Source organism: Corvus kubaryi, unplaced genomic scaffold (assembly GCF_017639235.1).
Source record: "Corvus kubaryi isolate FWS band 111438036 unplaced genomic scaffold, C.kubaryi_AGA036_p1.0 72, whole genome shotgun sequence".
Classification (NCBI taxonomy): domain Eukaryota; kingdom Metazoa; phylum Chordata; class Aves; order Passeriformes; family Corvidae; genus Corvus; species Corvus kubaryi.
In genome coordinates, this window is record NW_024582060.1 from 3,582,732 (window position 1) to 3,597,866 (window position 15,135).

Consider the following 15,135-nt stretch of genomic DNA (forward strand, 5'->3'; position numbering starts at 1 on the left):
TTCTTAGGACACACAGTGTCAAAATACCCATACTGTGCACACATATCCACCGATATAAACTAGGGATTTTTGAGTGACAGTAATATAATGCGTTTGATACAGGGAATGGAATGGAAATATCACTTAGTAATGTACACACTGAATTCCAGCTTCCACAAAAATAGCTTCAGGAAGCCTGGTGTTTGAAAACACAATATATTTAACCAAGTGTCATTGAGTAATAAGGCAAAGGGACAAATTTCAAGATCTACGCTAACACAAAGTCAATAAATGCATGTGCAGTCCAAAGATGTGACAGACACATATATTGTACAAAAAGGATTTCTCGGACAGATTCTGTCAATATAAATATATTCTGTCGACATACATGTGCCTTGTCATGCTGCCTTGTCATAATTGCTGTCTCAAGAGCTTTAATTATCTCTTTAAACCATCGGTATTTACATTTGGTTTGTCTCATGGTCCTTCATTGCTAATGTGTCACAATCTTTTTTTTTCCCATGTGGGAGTGACAACTGGTCACTCTTCATTAATAAAATGACAAGTCTCTTATCCATGTTGTAGTCACAATAGGCTTTAGAAAGTTAAACTTCAAGAGATTAAATTCCCTCTGTGGTTATCCTACAGAACACACACTTCAACAGGAAATGCTTACACATCCTTGTTTCTCTTCTGCCAAGAAGAAAATTTCCCAAGACTAAGTAAAGTTGTTGGGATGAAAACAAGAATATGAATTCTGTAGTGAAACAGTGACATGTATGGTCAATTTTTCTAAACTCTAATAAGGAAAAATATATTCCTGTGAACATTATCGGTCACATAAATGACAGGATAAATATATAAGGTCTTCTCAGGCTGTATTTTAGATACTCCTCATGAAATCCAGCATTAGCCCTGGGCTTCCAAGAATCACAGAATAATCGAGGTTGGAAAGGACTCTGGAGATCCTCCTGTCCAACCCTCTTTCTCAGCCTACAGGAGGTTGCCCCAGAGTGTGTCTAGGCAGGTTTTGAGTAATGCTAAGGAAAGAAATATAATTTGGTCAGACTCGTGTTCATAAGTGGAGGTCACTCTCTTGTTCTTTCCATTAAAATTGGTGAGTGTTAAAGATAGGTAGCACTAAGGCACGAGAACAACATGAGTGAAACAAATCTGAATATAGTGTCGATTCAGGGTTCCCTGATTTCTTTCTCGTTAATGTATTTCTTTTCCTTTCTTGAGTGCAACAATAGAATTTTCTGTATGATGAACCACAAATTGCTGGTGCCAGTTTACCTGGAAATTGTGATACTGGAGACCTGCCTCAAAATCTGATGAGAGTGACAGCAATGATGGTGCCTCCATCTAAAGACAGCAATCAGTGATGGTGTCTATCTATCTAAAATTGTATGCTGCCCTAAACAAGGAATATAATCAACAGAGTATAATCCAAAGCCTTTTTCCAACAGGTAGAAAGACTGTCCAGGTCTGCTAATTTTTTAACAGGAGTCATAGAAATTTTCGTTTTGGAAGGTGGTATTTTCAAAGTGTGGAAACAGAGACCATAGTTCCTTGGTATGCCTGGAACATGAGAGCACTTAAGCCCAAGTGGCTTTGTCAAACAAGTGACAAAGCCGGTATTTCGTGGATCAAGGTGGTGAAAAGCAGTGCACGAGTAGCTGTGGCACATGCAGCCTTTCCCTTGGAAGCCAAGTGGTAGCACGTGAGGTGACAGTAGCTGTGAACTTGTCACCAGGGCAGGTTCTACACCTGTTCTCCAAAGTCCTGCTTTCGTGCCCTTGTCAGGCTTAGCTTCATTTCAGCCAAAAAGAGCAATGGCTGGAATGAAGGTGTGACACTGGACAGTCCAACCATCCCTGCACTGGGATGACAGACCTTTCTCTAAATATATGGTTATGGGACTAGACAAATACTAAGCAAGAATTTTGGAGTTCCTGCATTTTAGTGAGGTCATAAGGGGAGTGTGAATACCTAGGCATATGTCTCAAGCTGCTCACACATTGCCCATCTGAATGTGAAACTTGGGATATCCCTGTCCTAGGATAAGACTGACACACAAGCTTAGGGCATGGGTTTTGTAGAGGTTATGTGCTTGAGCTGACTCCTTCAGCACGAGTCTTGGGACTTGCATGGCTTGGGCACCGTAGGGTGACAGGAGACACAGCCTGGCACTGAAGCCATGGCCCTTGGCTGTGCAGCTACCAGGGCACGAACCAGTTGCTTACAGGGCTGGTTTGGGTTTGCCTACAGCAGATTGCAGTCACTGCAAAGTAAGCATTGCCCAAGGCAATGAACCGCTCCTGCAAATTTTATTATTCTTTAATGGCTTTTATCAGAAAGGGAGCGTTTAGGCCTAAAAAGAGGATAAGTACGGAAGAAAACCACCACCTCTGTCCAATGGGACCACTTAGAATGAGGATTAGTCGTAAAACTTAACAAATGCTGGAGACATTTACAACTCTCTTCTAATGTAATGGCACCTATACCAAATACTTATATTAAATTGCAAATTTTATGTTCCATAATGCTATGCACAATAAATTAGCAAAGCCTGTATCAATCTCGATGTGAATATGAAGACAAACCCGAAAAATCATGTTTGTTATTAAGGATAAATAAAGTAAAACACTTTATTGCTCAGTGACAAAAGATTATAAAATACCTTACAAAAATAAAGCATATCTATGGTCCATAAGAACAAAAGGATTGTCTGATTATAGAAAAGACCTAAAATTCAGGAGGGGAAAAAAAAGAGGTTTAATGCTATATGGTACTTAATACTATTTGGTATTAAATTTTAATTTATTCCAGTAAGAATGAAATAAAAAACTTTAAGGAAATCGATTCCTAGATTAAAAAAAGAAAGTGTCTTTTGAAGGTTAGTACTGTTATAGTGAAAATTGGTTGCTTATTTCATAGGAAAATGTAGCAGTTAGTCTTCTGTATGCATTCAGAGTTGTTTTCACAAATTTTGAGATTACAAATACTTCTTTCTCTTCTCGAATTTGACTCAAGTCATGACTAGTAACCAACCTTTACTATTGGAAGGAATTAAATACAATTACATAAAGTTTTTCATCCTGATTGATCACAAGGGATTGCACAAAATGCAGGAAAACAATAATTCAGATTTGGCTGTGCTGCCTTCAGGCCATGTAGTAATGCAAGAGAGTGTGTGGAGTGAACGTATGTCTACATGTATGGATCTATATGTATTTTTTTTAACTACAGGGGAAAAAAAGTCAGATTCTAAATCCCTAAAACTGGTTGTTAAATTCCTTCAACACAAATAGAAGACATCTGGATATCCCTTTTTTCTCTGAACAGTTTCTAATGCCACAGATGTGAGTAAATATTGGTATAATTAATTTCCATAACCTTTTAAACATGTAGTAATTTTCTACTAAAAAAAATGAAACAGGGAAATTGTGCTTTAGAAACTTACATAATTCAATATTGTAAAGATTAACCAACCCTGAAATAGTATAATAAATGGGAGACAAGAGATGTTCAGGATACAAATGCATGACCTTTGGAAATAAATAAATAAATAAATAAAGCATGGGATTGTCAGTTGTAGTTGACTGTGGTTAGATTTTCATTGGAGGCAGCAAAACATTGATTCAATAAAACATCATTCAGCAAACTGTCCTTTTTCAGCAAGGCACATAAATATTTGCCTAACTTGTTTAAATCCCACAGAGCTCAGTTCTATGCTGAATCAGGCAGTGGGGAAAATGATGCTGAAGGTGAAGCAAGGTACAAATTTCTGATCTCACTAGTTCCTTGCTTCCTCTTTCAACCCTTGGTACTCTCTTAAATCCAACTGAATGCCACTCCTTTTTCCTATATAAAAAGTATTTCAATCCTCTGAAGCAAGCGTTTGGTGAGGCAGGTATCTGCATATCTGGACCCACTGCTAGACTGGAATTCTTTGTGCCTGCCAAGGGGAAGGAGAGGGAAAAAAAACTCAGAATGGAAAAACCCACACTGCTTAATACTGATTACCCATGGTTGTTTTGCTATATTTATTTTGTTGCATTAACTGAGTTTTGATTCTTTTTGGATGATACTGATACATTTCTGTACTCATAAAAGTGTACAGAAGTACAGTTAGCTTGAAAACTTGTCTTTGTTCCTAAAAAGTTGGTTTCAGTGTCTGGCCAAAGTTAAAGGTTGGCAGAAGAGGATGACAACTCCTTTTGGATGACTGGAAATTTTGCTAAAAGGAGCATTAATTTGCTCTGACTTTGCATTTGATAAGCGTTTGGTCTCTGGGTGGAGCTAATCCATTGCTTGAGGGGAGACTTCACAGCAAAACCTGGCTGGGTTTGCTCCTTGAGCAGTAAAGCAAAGCAGGATTGGCCTTAGCATCCAGCAGGCCAGCAAAAGCAAAGATGATGTCCCAGGTCTGGTCTGGGCAGCAGCAGTTCTGTCTCAGTTGGAGGCATCTGGTTAGATCTGGATACCAAGAGCACTGGCTGGAGTGATGAGTAAAACTGGTGGAGGCTGTAGCAGATCTAAGACTTGCAGAGAAAATAGTTGTGCTGTGGAACAGTGTGTGTGACTCCTGCCCTGGTTCACAACTACATGAGCAAATAAAAAGGAATTACTACTATTTATTTTCATTTCCAAGAAAATTTCAAAACACCCTTTTATTTCTGTTCCTAACTTCCTATCACTTTCACTGTTATCTGGGAATTATATTAAAATATTGATAGCCCTGGGAAAAATATAACCTAAGAGATGTGTCTGTTTTGATAGGATAACCATGGTTGGTAACCACAGTTGGTGATTAGATTATATTAGACCACGACTTTGTGCTCAGATATAGTTCACTCTTTGGTGATGGATCATCTTCTGGAAACCACATAGGTCATATAAAACACCTGAGAAGGCTTCCAATAGTAGCCCAAATTTTCTAAAAAGGAAAATCACTAGAAATCAGTAGTTTCTCCTTACAGAGAAAAATAAAAAGACAAATAGAAGAAAGTGGTGAAGGTGCAAAGTTAACACAGTTTTGTTACGAAAACTAAAATTTCCTGTAAAAAACGGAAAATTATTCTTGATAGAGATAATATATAAATAAGGATAGCTACACTCTTTCAAAATAGTCCTCCAGAAAATCACTGCTGCCTACCAGACAAAACAGTAGAAGCTGTTCCAACATGTACAAAAAGGCTCCTCATGACAGTGCCCATTAGCAAAAGGCTAAACATGTATTCACGGGTGAGGAAAGAAATACTTCTTATACAACTGGCAAAAAAAAGAAACGCTAAAAAGGATTGGTGAGTCTTTTGGGTCCTAACATAACAAAAGTGAAGCAAGAAAAAGGTTTTGAAACTTCATCTGAAGACATCCCAGTAACAGAAGCTCATGGGTTGGCAGCAACCTCTCTAACCAGATCAGTAGTAGAGCTTCTGACACATTAATGAAATTTGTTGCAAATACTCTTTAAGTAAAAGCTGAATTGCCACAGCACAGGGTTTTATGGTAATGGAGGCTGAATAATGAGGAAATGGAGAGTTGCCATCTAATCATGAAGATCCCTCCCCTTTGAACATAAAATGCATAAAATATCTGAAATATTAATATAATTGTACAAGGTCCTGAAAATCACAATGAAAATATTTTATGAGTATCCTTAGGGTGCTTGTGACCTATAGAGATCATTAATTTGAAGCCTAATAGCCTACCTGATACTGTACAGCTTCCACAACCTGATTTGGCAGAATTGTATTATATGTATAATATTGTTAATAATGTATAACATAATAGAATGCCACATGGTATTATAAAAAACAGGAGTAGAAGATAATTATCAGTATTAAAATATGCCAGTAAGAGATCAAAGAATATGAATGTTATATGGACAAATGAAAGTCTGATGATGCACTAATTTTCTTTTCAAGGAAACATTGCACCACTGGAAAAAAATGGACACAATTCCCATAGCTTTTGTCTTTATTAAAAAAAAAAAAAGGAAAAAAGTCAGTATGTAGAGAATTAGAGACTCAGTGCAGTAAATTTTTCTCACTTAAAAATATAATTTAAATGATTAGAAAGCACTGTAATTTTTTTCAGATCAAGGATACTTGATTGTCCTTATCATCTGTACTTTTCTGCATCCCTGCCTGATATACCTCCTTATCACTTAACTACCTAATCAATCACTAGACTTTCCTCTACATTTTAAGCACTGCAGAAGAGTGTCTTTCCATAGCAAGAAAGGTGGCAATGTGTTGCCCTTACTCTGAATCACCTCTGCTCACTTTATCATCTACATCCCAAAGCTTAAAATAAAGCAATTATATCTTAGAACTCAAAGGCTCCTCTAAGAATTGCACGAGTAATATTTATTAAATGTTCACTTTATTAGGATTAAGATTGTCTGTAGTTGTAGAAATCTTCTGCAGGAAAAAAAAAGTAATTAAAAAGAATGAACTGAAAATGATATATTGCAGCAGTTTGCATAGGCAGGACATTGCCTCTAGTGGATCAGGGCTTCACTTAACTGTGTGGGGAGTGGGACGAGAGAGGAACACAGAAATCCTTACCTGACTTATCCTGACAAACCAAGCCTGGCTTAATCTGCCAGCGCATTTTTGAACTGCTCAATGAGACACAGTGCTCTGACATCACCTATCCCAAAGTGTACAAATGACTCCTGTTTTTCAGCATCTTCGCCTTCCTCCTTTCTCTTTTTTTCTGCTTGTTGGATCAGAAGCACTTTATTAAGCACATTAGGCTGAATGGTGTGGAGCCCTCCAATCTTCTGCTGCCCTCTGGTTTTGAGGGCAAAGGTGATACATAAGAACAAACAATGTGGTGATGCTATCAGGACTTTCTATTCTTTTTCTACCAAAATATCTGATTTTAAAATGAAACTATGCATATGCAGGATTCCACTGAGAAATATATCACTGCTTTCTTTAGATTTCATGCAGGGATATTGGTGGCTCTGCTTTAGATTCAACAACGTATATAAAAAAAAGAAAACATGTGACTTACCGTTTTTGGAAGAGATCTTTTTGCTGTATGGACGCCTCAGTGTTACCACAGTGATATTTGAATGTAGAAGATTTGCTGGTGCTGATAGAGAATTGCTGAGAAAATTTCCATAAGAGAAAAATTAGGGGTCCCAGTTATAGACTCAGGGTGGACTAAAGGATGTAAGGTCACCAAAGCATTTGGTCTGAAAATCCAGATGTTTTTTCCAGAAAGGTAAGAAATCTAAATTGTTTGGTATATTTATTAGGAACTACTTACATGCCTTTCCTTTTTCACTACATACTTGATGAAATTATGAATACCCTATCAGAAGAATGTAAAAAGTATTCCTGCTCTATTCCACTTCTACCTTCTGCTTCACAGACCTTAGACCTTGCTCCTGAAGTTTGTGTGACTGACTTTTGTAAAATGCTCTGGGAAATTACCTGAGCTAAATCTCTGTGAATGCCTATACTCCCTTAAATCTCTTCTCTCTCATTTTGTTGCTGCTGCTGTTTACAAAGAAGAGTATCTGAAAGAACAGAAAATTTTGCATGACTTTGCGATAATAGAAAGAAACTGTGTTTTTATATTGAACTATTAAACATATTTGTGTTCACATTCACAGGCTTTTCTAAAGAGTATTTGATGCCATGCAAAAACCAATCCCCGAAACATGTAGTATGAAAATAATTTATTTGATATCACATTTATTTGAAGAGTAAAGTTAATAAGAACAGACTTTCTTTTTCTTCTGTGTAGGCACAATGCTTGTCCTAGTAGAATCTGCACTTCTCTTTCTATGACACCAATGTAAATAAAAAAGTAAATTCTATTGATAATACAGCAATATCTGTGAATGAAAGCCCAAGTGAAAAGTGTGAGTGTGATACAAATACCTGGTGAGAAATAGTCCTGACTTGGAAGGGCATAGAATTTAAATAAACAAAGCTGACCAGGTGGGAAAGAGGAGATAGACAGATAGACATGGAGGTGTAAAATATCCTGCCTAGTGTCACAAACAAAATCAGTGGCTGAAAACAGATCCCATGTCATTGAATTACATTGCCTACCCCAGTGGTTCTTGTGTAAACGTTAACTGACTCTTGAACAATATGTGGATATTCAGGTTTGACTCAAAAATTAGTAGTGGATATGTGTGCTCAGCCATCTCTCTAAAAGGCTGAGCTGACTTTGAGACTCCAGGTAACTGCAGTGGTCATCAAAGCAAGCATCTCTTTAGCCATTAATAACAGAAATATCGACATGAGGACAGAAATAACAAGGGTGTTTCTCTAGGAACTACTGTTTTGGAAAGTGATTTCTGTACCTGTTAATCTATGCGAACTGATAGGGTGAATCAACCTACTTGACTGGTATTTCATCACACACATAATCTGATAATGTTTTGGAATCTGGTTAAGTGTCCATTTTTTTTTTGCTATATATTGCTTGGAAAAGCACACATTTCTCATGTGTGCTCTGCACTATGAAGGTGGGGAGCTATGAAGTTTCTGGAGGACATATCAGAAACGTTCTCTTTAGAGGATTTATCTCCATGAGAAGTGAAGCTTTGTTTCAACACGATCAGTTCCCCACCATCAAAGTAGAAGAGAGAATCTTGGCTGCTCTTTGGTAAGTGCTAATTAAGAAAGGACTCTGCTCCCTCCGACAGATCAGTGCTGAGCTACTGCAATGACATCGATTGTGCATTTGTAATCAAGACTCAAAGGCTACCATAGGATTAGGTGCAAAATCAAAAAGTGTTATTGAAAAAGAAAACCTGCTGAATCTAGCAACTGTAAAGTACTCTAATCTACAACATATGAATTTAACAAAGACTTAAATGACAACAAAGAGAGAAATCAGGGAAACTTTCAGAGCTCCATCAAGGGCATGTTCCCATATTTAGACCATATAGATGTTTCTGTAAGCCCATATGTTGGATATGTAAGCCATTTTGGTAAGTTACAATTTCTAATTTTGTGAATTTAATCTACCAGTAATCTACGCATTTGAATGCCATTCTCAATCGTAACATTTTATCCACAGATTACAACTGGATGGTCGTAATTTGGCAGCTATTTTCCTTCATGCTATTGGCAGCTAAATACAAAACACTGATGTTCTGATGGTTTCTATTTTCATTTCTCATTTCAGATTTAGCCTTTTGCTAATACTGCTCTCTGTGCAGAAAGTATGTGTGTGCCTTCATGCTATTTTGAAACACCACTTGTCTTCCTTTATGTTCAATTACTTTATAGTGACCCCAAAAATTACCTAATGTTGAGGGAGAATGCAAAATGGAGGCAGATTTATATTTCTCAGTTCTGCAAAGCCCTGTCTTGACAAACCAATTTATTTTCTGTCCAGCCAACAGCTTGTCTGTTTTATTTTTTTTTTTCTGTTCTCTAATTGGTTGTATGTTCAAATTCAGCAAATGACTGTGTTTAGAGTTAGGTGTAATCAGCAGGACTCCCTTCATTCTTAGCTTTGAACACATGTAAGGATTTCCTGGAGGAAGGATTTTAAATATTCTTTTAATTGCATTTTCCAAAGTTTTACCTCCTCCTTTATGCTTCTCATAAGAATTGTAAGGAAACATAATTTACTGCTTTCTTCATATTCTGAAATATTTCACCTAGGATTTGTGTAAAAAAGCATGTCTTACACTCCCTCCTCTGATATTGACCTGATACACTCTTAGGTGCTGCTGTTTTCATTAAATTCAGGAAAAATAATAGTTGTTAAACAAACTTTGTTATTGCCCTACTGTAAAAATACAAGTAAACATCATCCTAGAGTAATATTTGTTTTTACAGTCTCAAACTGGAAGGTTAAATGATTGTGAGTGCAGGATTTCATCAATAATATTAATGGAAATAATTTAACTCATATATATCCTTTTGAATACTATAGATCTATCAGTCTAAAAGATGTGAGGCATGTATACAAGTTGACAAAAATGCTGCACCGTGCCCCTAGAACTGGGGTCACTCTTTATGACTGAATTGAAAATGTCCTTTATGGGGTAATTTGTGTGCTCACTAACATCAAACACCACGTTTTGCATACACTTGCATTATTTGATCCGAGGGTAGAATTTTCCTCCAAATTTCCTCTCTTACAACACTTGCAGTATTTGTGCCCACGGCCACCTCACACCAGCTACAGACTGGACCTCTTGACTTGTAGAAGTTAGAGATGGAAGAGATCTATTATGTCCTTTACTCCATTCCTCTGCTCATGTGAAATTGTTCTGTACAATCTTTTTGAGAAGATACTGCAAAGTATAATCCTGCCTAGGCAGGGGGATGGACAGATGACCTACCAGGTCCTTCCCATCTGAAATATCTCTCATGTTATGACTAACTTCACTGTCCTTCTTATCTCCCACTTACAAAATGCAGGGACCAGGCATCTTCATGGGAACTGCTCATGCCATAGGCTCTTGCTGCTGCAGTTGTCACTCTCTCTTTCAAGCTCCCTCCCCGCTGTAAGCTGTCATGCTTGAATTTCTTTTTCCACAAAATGTTGAAGCTCCTGTCTGTTATGGGTGCATGGTGAAGTGTGACTTGTATTGCTGGGCCAGTATATTTTTCTAGTTTTTGCTATTTCTCTCTGGAAAGGCTTCCTTTTTGCTTCTGCTATCATCTACTGTAAGAGCTGAAGCAGAGCAGTGCATGATAGCTTTCATTCTGAAACACACAGATAACATCAATGAAAGGATGTTAAGTCATCTACATAATTAAATCGCAATTGGCCTTAGCCATTACTCATTATAGTGTAGCTTTTTGTCATTCTGTTTGATGCTAAAGGATGTTCAGTTGCTTGTAATTGATAGAGAGGTTTAATCTGCAGTGGTTTCTCTGTAATGAGCCAAGCATGAAGCTATTTTTTATGTTAAAAAGGCTAAAAGACCCTTGTTTGGGAGTAGGCATGGGGACAATGCTTGGGGTTCCTCAAATTCCCCAAGTATAAAAATCAGCTTTTCTTCTGTATTAGTTGATTTTCATAAAGTGTTAGTTGAGCAAAGATTGCTTTTGCTTCAGATGTAAAAATGCAGGCCTATTCACAACAGTTGAATCACACTGAAGCTATCAGAATAATATGTTTCTAATCTAGGGGCTCAGAATAGCAGAGGGCTAGAAAAAAGCACTGAAAATTTTGCCAGAAATTAATCAGGAAAGAGCTTTCCTTAGTCTCGAAATGAGGCTTCTGCAATTTGTAGAACAAAATGGATGCATTTGAAGAGTAATAAGTGGATTATGTCGTGCAATTGGGTTTTGTGAAATTTTAGCAAAATCCATAAATATCAGGTTTGAGGGGAAGTCAACAAGAGAGCTTTGAAGATGGCTCCTTTTTTCATTATTATTTTATAATAATATCTCTAACATATTTATGACCATGGCTGGAAATAGCGTTATAATTCACATTATCTTAGTTAAGTCAGCAGAAGAAGAAATGTGCAGCTAACTACACTGTAGGGTTCTGATCTGCTGTCTTTGAATAAACATTTGCAGTGCTTTAAAGTACCACCCAGCTGTTTGTCACAGCTCTATTACTGACAATTCTTGCCTCTGTGGCAGGAGCAGCAGAAATAGGTGATATTTACTTGCAACTCAGACCCTCCACTTCACCATCTGCAACGTAAGTGTGAATCCACCTTCATCTGTGGAATAATCTAATACTCTGAGTTGCTGTAGCTTAGGCAGAGGCAAAGCTTTTGTTTTGCCAGCTCCAGAATTGTGGCAGAGCAGTAGATATGACAGCTGGAGCATAACTAGCAAGAGATAGTCAATGAGCCCTAAGCCAGATGAAAGACAGAAGAACCTTTAGGCCAATGCTAATGATCATCAGCTATCCAGGAGGCAGAATATCAATAAAAACTTAAAAGCACTCCTTTTTCTCCTTTAAAAATTAACCCTGCACCAATGGTGAAGAATTCCTCTTGAGATAAATATGTCAAGGTATTGGGAGGCTCGAAAAGTACAGGAAATAGCAGAAGGAGAGCAAAACCTGAGAGAAAAACAAAAAATGAAGCTACAAATCAAAGCAAAGACAAAACCACAAACAAAGGCCCCAAACAGACAAATAAACAAAAAAACCTAAGCTTCTTCTTCCTGAGCAGTGAGGTTGGTCAGGAAAACAGTCCTTAGAAACTAATATTTAGCTAAATTCATGGCCTATTTTAGTTTGAAGAGAGCTCTGGTGGCTCTAGTCTGTGTCACTGCTCAGAGCATGTGTTGGCAGATCATGTTGGTGAGGTTGGATCTTGAGCACCTCTCTGACAGCCTGCTGCAGTCTGTGGCTGCCCTTGTTGCCATGCAGTTCTGAAGACAATGTTGAGAGGAGAAAAGCAATCAGGAAAACGAGACTGGAAATTCTACGCAAGACCCGTGCTTTGCTTCTTATGAGGAGATGATATGGGGGAAATCGTATTCTTTGTGCCTTTGAAAAAACTTTTAGCATCAGTGGATTTAAATGAAGTATAGAGGATGCATTCCTAAGCATAGAGGTGTGGTTGATCAGTGAGAAGTGACTTGCCTCAAGCAAAAGGCTAAAGGGAAATACACTTTTGTGATTAATGTGGTTGTTTGGTTTTCTGTATCAAATGAGTACAAATCTCCATGTGATAGCTAAAAGTTTGGAACTGCTCTCTAAGAAATGGTGAGTTAGACTTTTCATAATACTGAGAATTTGCTATACAAAGAGATTTTTGAAAGTTCTGGGATGTATAGACTATCACATGCCTGTAAGAGTAAGAAAGGAATGTATGGATCCAGAGAAAAATGCAGCAAGATTTACAATTTTTCAGTTTGTTTGGTTGTGGGTTTTTTCTTAGAGAAAAGATTAAAACAGCAATAGTATTAAAAGGAAAGAGCATTGCTTCTTCATCAACAAGCTGTTTTATAGTTAACCTAAAAGCATGCTTTAAAGTGATTTCTGTGTAGAGCTTTGATCCTAAGGTAATCACAATCACAAGAAAAAACAACGAAATCTTTGTCAAGTAGACCTTTATTCCTTTTGATGTACCAGTCTAATTAGAAGTGAATGAATTTCCATTCCCTAAGAAAATTCTTTGCTTTGATTTGATTTCAAATCAGTTTGATTTGATCTGATATCAAGATGAAAAATTTGCATTTAAATTTTTTTTTGCCTAAACATGTATTCTAGCTTTCTCAAAACATTAATTTTTCACTTCTTCACCATGTTAGCCAGTGATAAAATTATGTATTTGTAACAAAATATCTCAGTAAAATCCTACATAATTTTTAAATTGAATTGATATGTTCCAAAGAAATATGTTGTTATAATAATATCATCATTAAAAATGTACCCCAATGAACTGTAAAACTAAATTGAATTCTTCCCATAATAAAAGTAATCCCTGATCCTATAAATGTTGTAAATCTCTGCTCCTAATCAGTAAGTGACTTTGGCATGTGATTCTGTCAAATCACAGGGAGCAGTCAGCTTCTGGAGTCATTCCTGCATAGTCTTGCTTTTGCTTCGCAAGATTTTATTTATTTTTTTTTTTAATATGTGTTTCCATTTCTATTAAAAAATAAAATAAATAAATATAACTTGTGGGTATGTAAATAAGCTATACACCTCAGTTTTAGCAGTCAATATGGTACAGGTATGAGGTTATGTTCTGCAAACTGATTCATCACTGGTACTCCACTTTGGGCTAGGTGAAAATGCATCATGATTTTCCAGCAGCTTTTAATTTATCACTTTAAAAGTGAGACTAAAAGAACTTGTAATATTTTGCAGTATTCCTTCAAAATTTCTCAGCCATTCTGCGATCATCTCATAAAAAGAACAAGAGTGGTGTCCCCTTTATCAGGTTGGTCTCTTCTTCCCTGTGAGAAAGCTTTCAATTCCTTTTTAAGGAAAAAATGAAAGAGAATTTGGGGATCATAGTAGATAGATATGACATATTACATGACCAAGTCCATGCTCCTGACAATTCAAGTTAGTCCTATTAATCAGGTATTAAACTGTTATTACAAATGACTTTAGGAGATAATTTAGCCTGTAAAATTTCTTTCAGAAGGCCATTATGAGCTTCTGGGGATTTAGTGAATCCAAGGACCTCACAAATCCCCTGCATTCCACTGTTGTTTCCTCTCACAGCTCTTGCACAAAGCTCTGCCTTGGGCTGGACCTCCATGTAGCAATCTTGGTCAACAGGAATGCTCAGTCACTGTATTCCTTAAGGATGCAGAGCATGGACACCCATCCACGTGAATAAAACCTTGCAGCTTAGAAGAAAGGACTGCCCGGTTGCCCTGGCAGTGGGAGTGGAGGGGAGAAGGGAATAACACAAGCAATGGCAATAACTAGAGGTGCCAATTCATAGAGTCTGTAAGGGAAGGGCTCTGGCATCACACATCATTGGAAGATGTACCTAAATAACGTGCTAAAGCATTGCAGCAGCACGGAGCTTCTCCAGGAAGCCGCCTCGCCCCAATGGGATAGCGGAAAAACCAAGGTAGGCACTTGACCTGATTTAGAATATGTTGTTTGGGGGAAAAAGAACATACACCAAGCATTTTGTGCTGTGAAGGGAAATAAGGCACAAGATGGAACTTCTTAAAAATAACCAGTCTGAAAAAGGAATTGAAAGAGAAGAAATTGTGACTAAAGACCTACTTGCCTGCAATCTACAGAGGAAGCAGCTCTCTAGGTTTTAAGCAAAATAGAGATGTAGTTCACCTTACAGTCCCAGAGTTCTCTTTTTTTTCCATACTTCACATCTAATTTCTTTTTACAGAAAGCACTAATGTGATTATTTCTTAAAATATTTTTAGTTGTAAATCCCTCTTTTAATTTTAAAAAATGCACTGAAGATGTAAAAGTAAGATGTAGAAAAGTGTCAAAGAGACATTGCTCTAATAAGACATTCAGGGGTGATTTGATTTCCCCTGCTGCTGCAGTAAGTCAGTAGATAAAATCATATTTTAGACTCTCCTAAAATTTTAAAACTGTTCATGTGGAGTATTGATGACATAGCTGCTGTAGTTAGGTATGTCCTTTAATTTTTCAGTGAAGAAAAACTATTGCTGCTGTTTCCACTAGAATACTAAGAAAGATACATATGTTAATAGCAGGAATTGAATTTCAGTACCATCCAAC

General features: G+C 37.2%; 1 long non-coding RNA gene across 2 annotated transcripts in view; it reads left to right on the plus strand.

Annotated features, from left to right (window-relative positions):
• The window catches only part of LOC121675148, a 214,916-nt gene that overhangs the window by 85,213 nt on the left and 114,568 nt on the right, over positions 1 to 15,135 (plus strand). The window contains exon 1 of one of the 2 annotated variants that reach the window (XR_006019974.1): positions 6,515 to 7,224. The exons of the other annotated variant lie outside the window; for it this stretch is intronic. This is a non-coding gene — a long non-coding RNA (uncharacterized LOC121675148). Of the gene's footprint in view, positions 1 to 6,514; positions 7,225 to 15,135 lie in introns of those variants that run through there. 2 annotated transcript variants of the gene reach the window in all.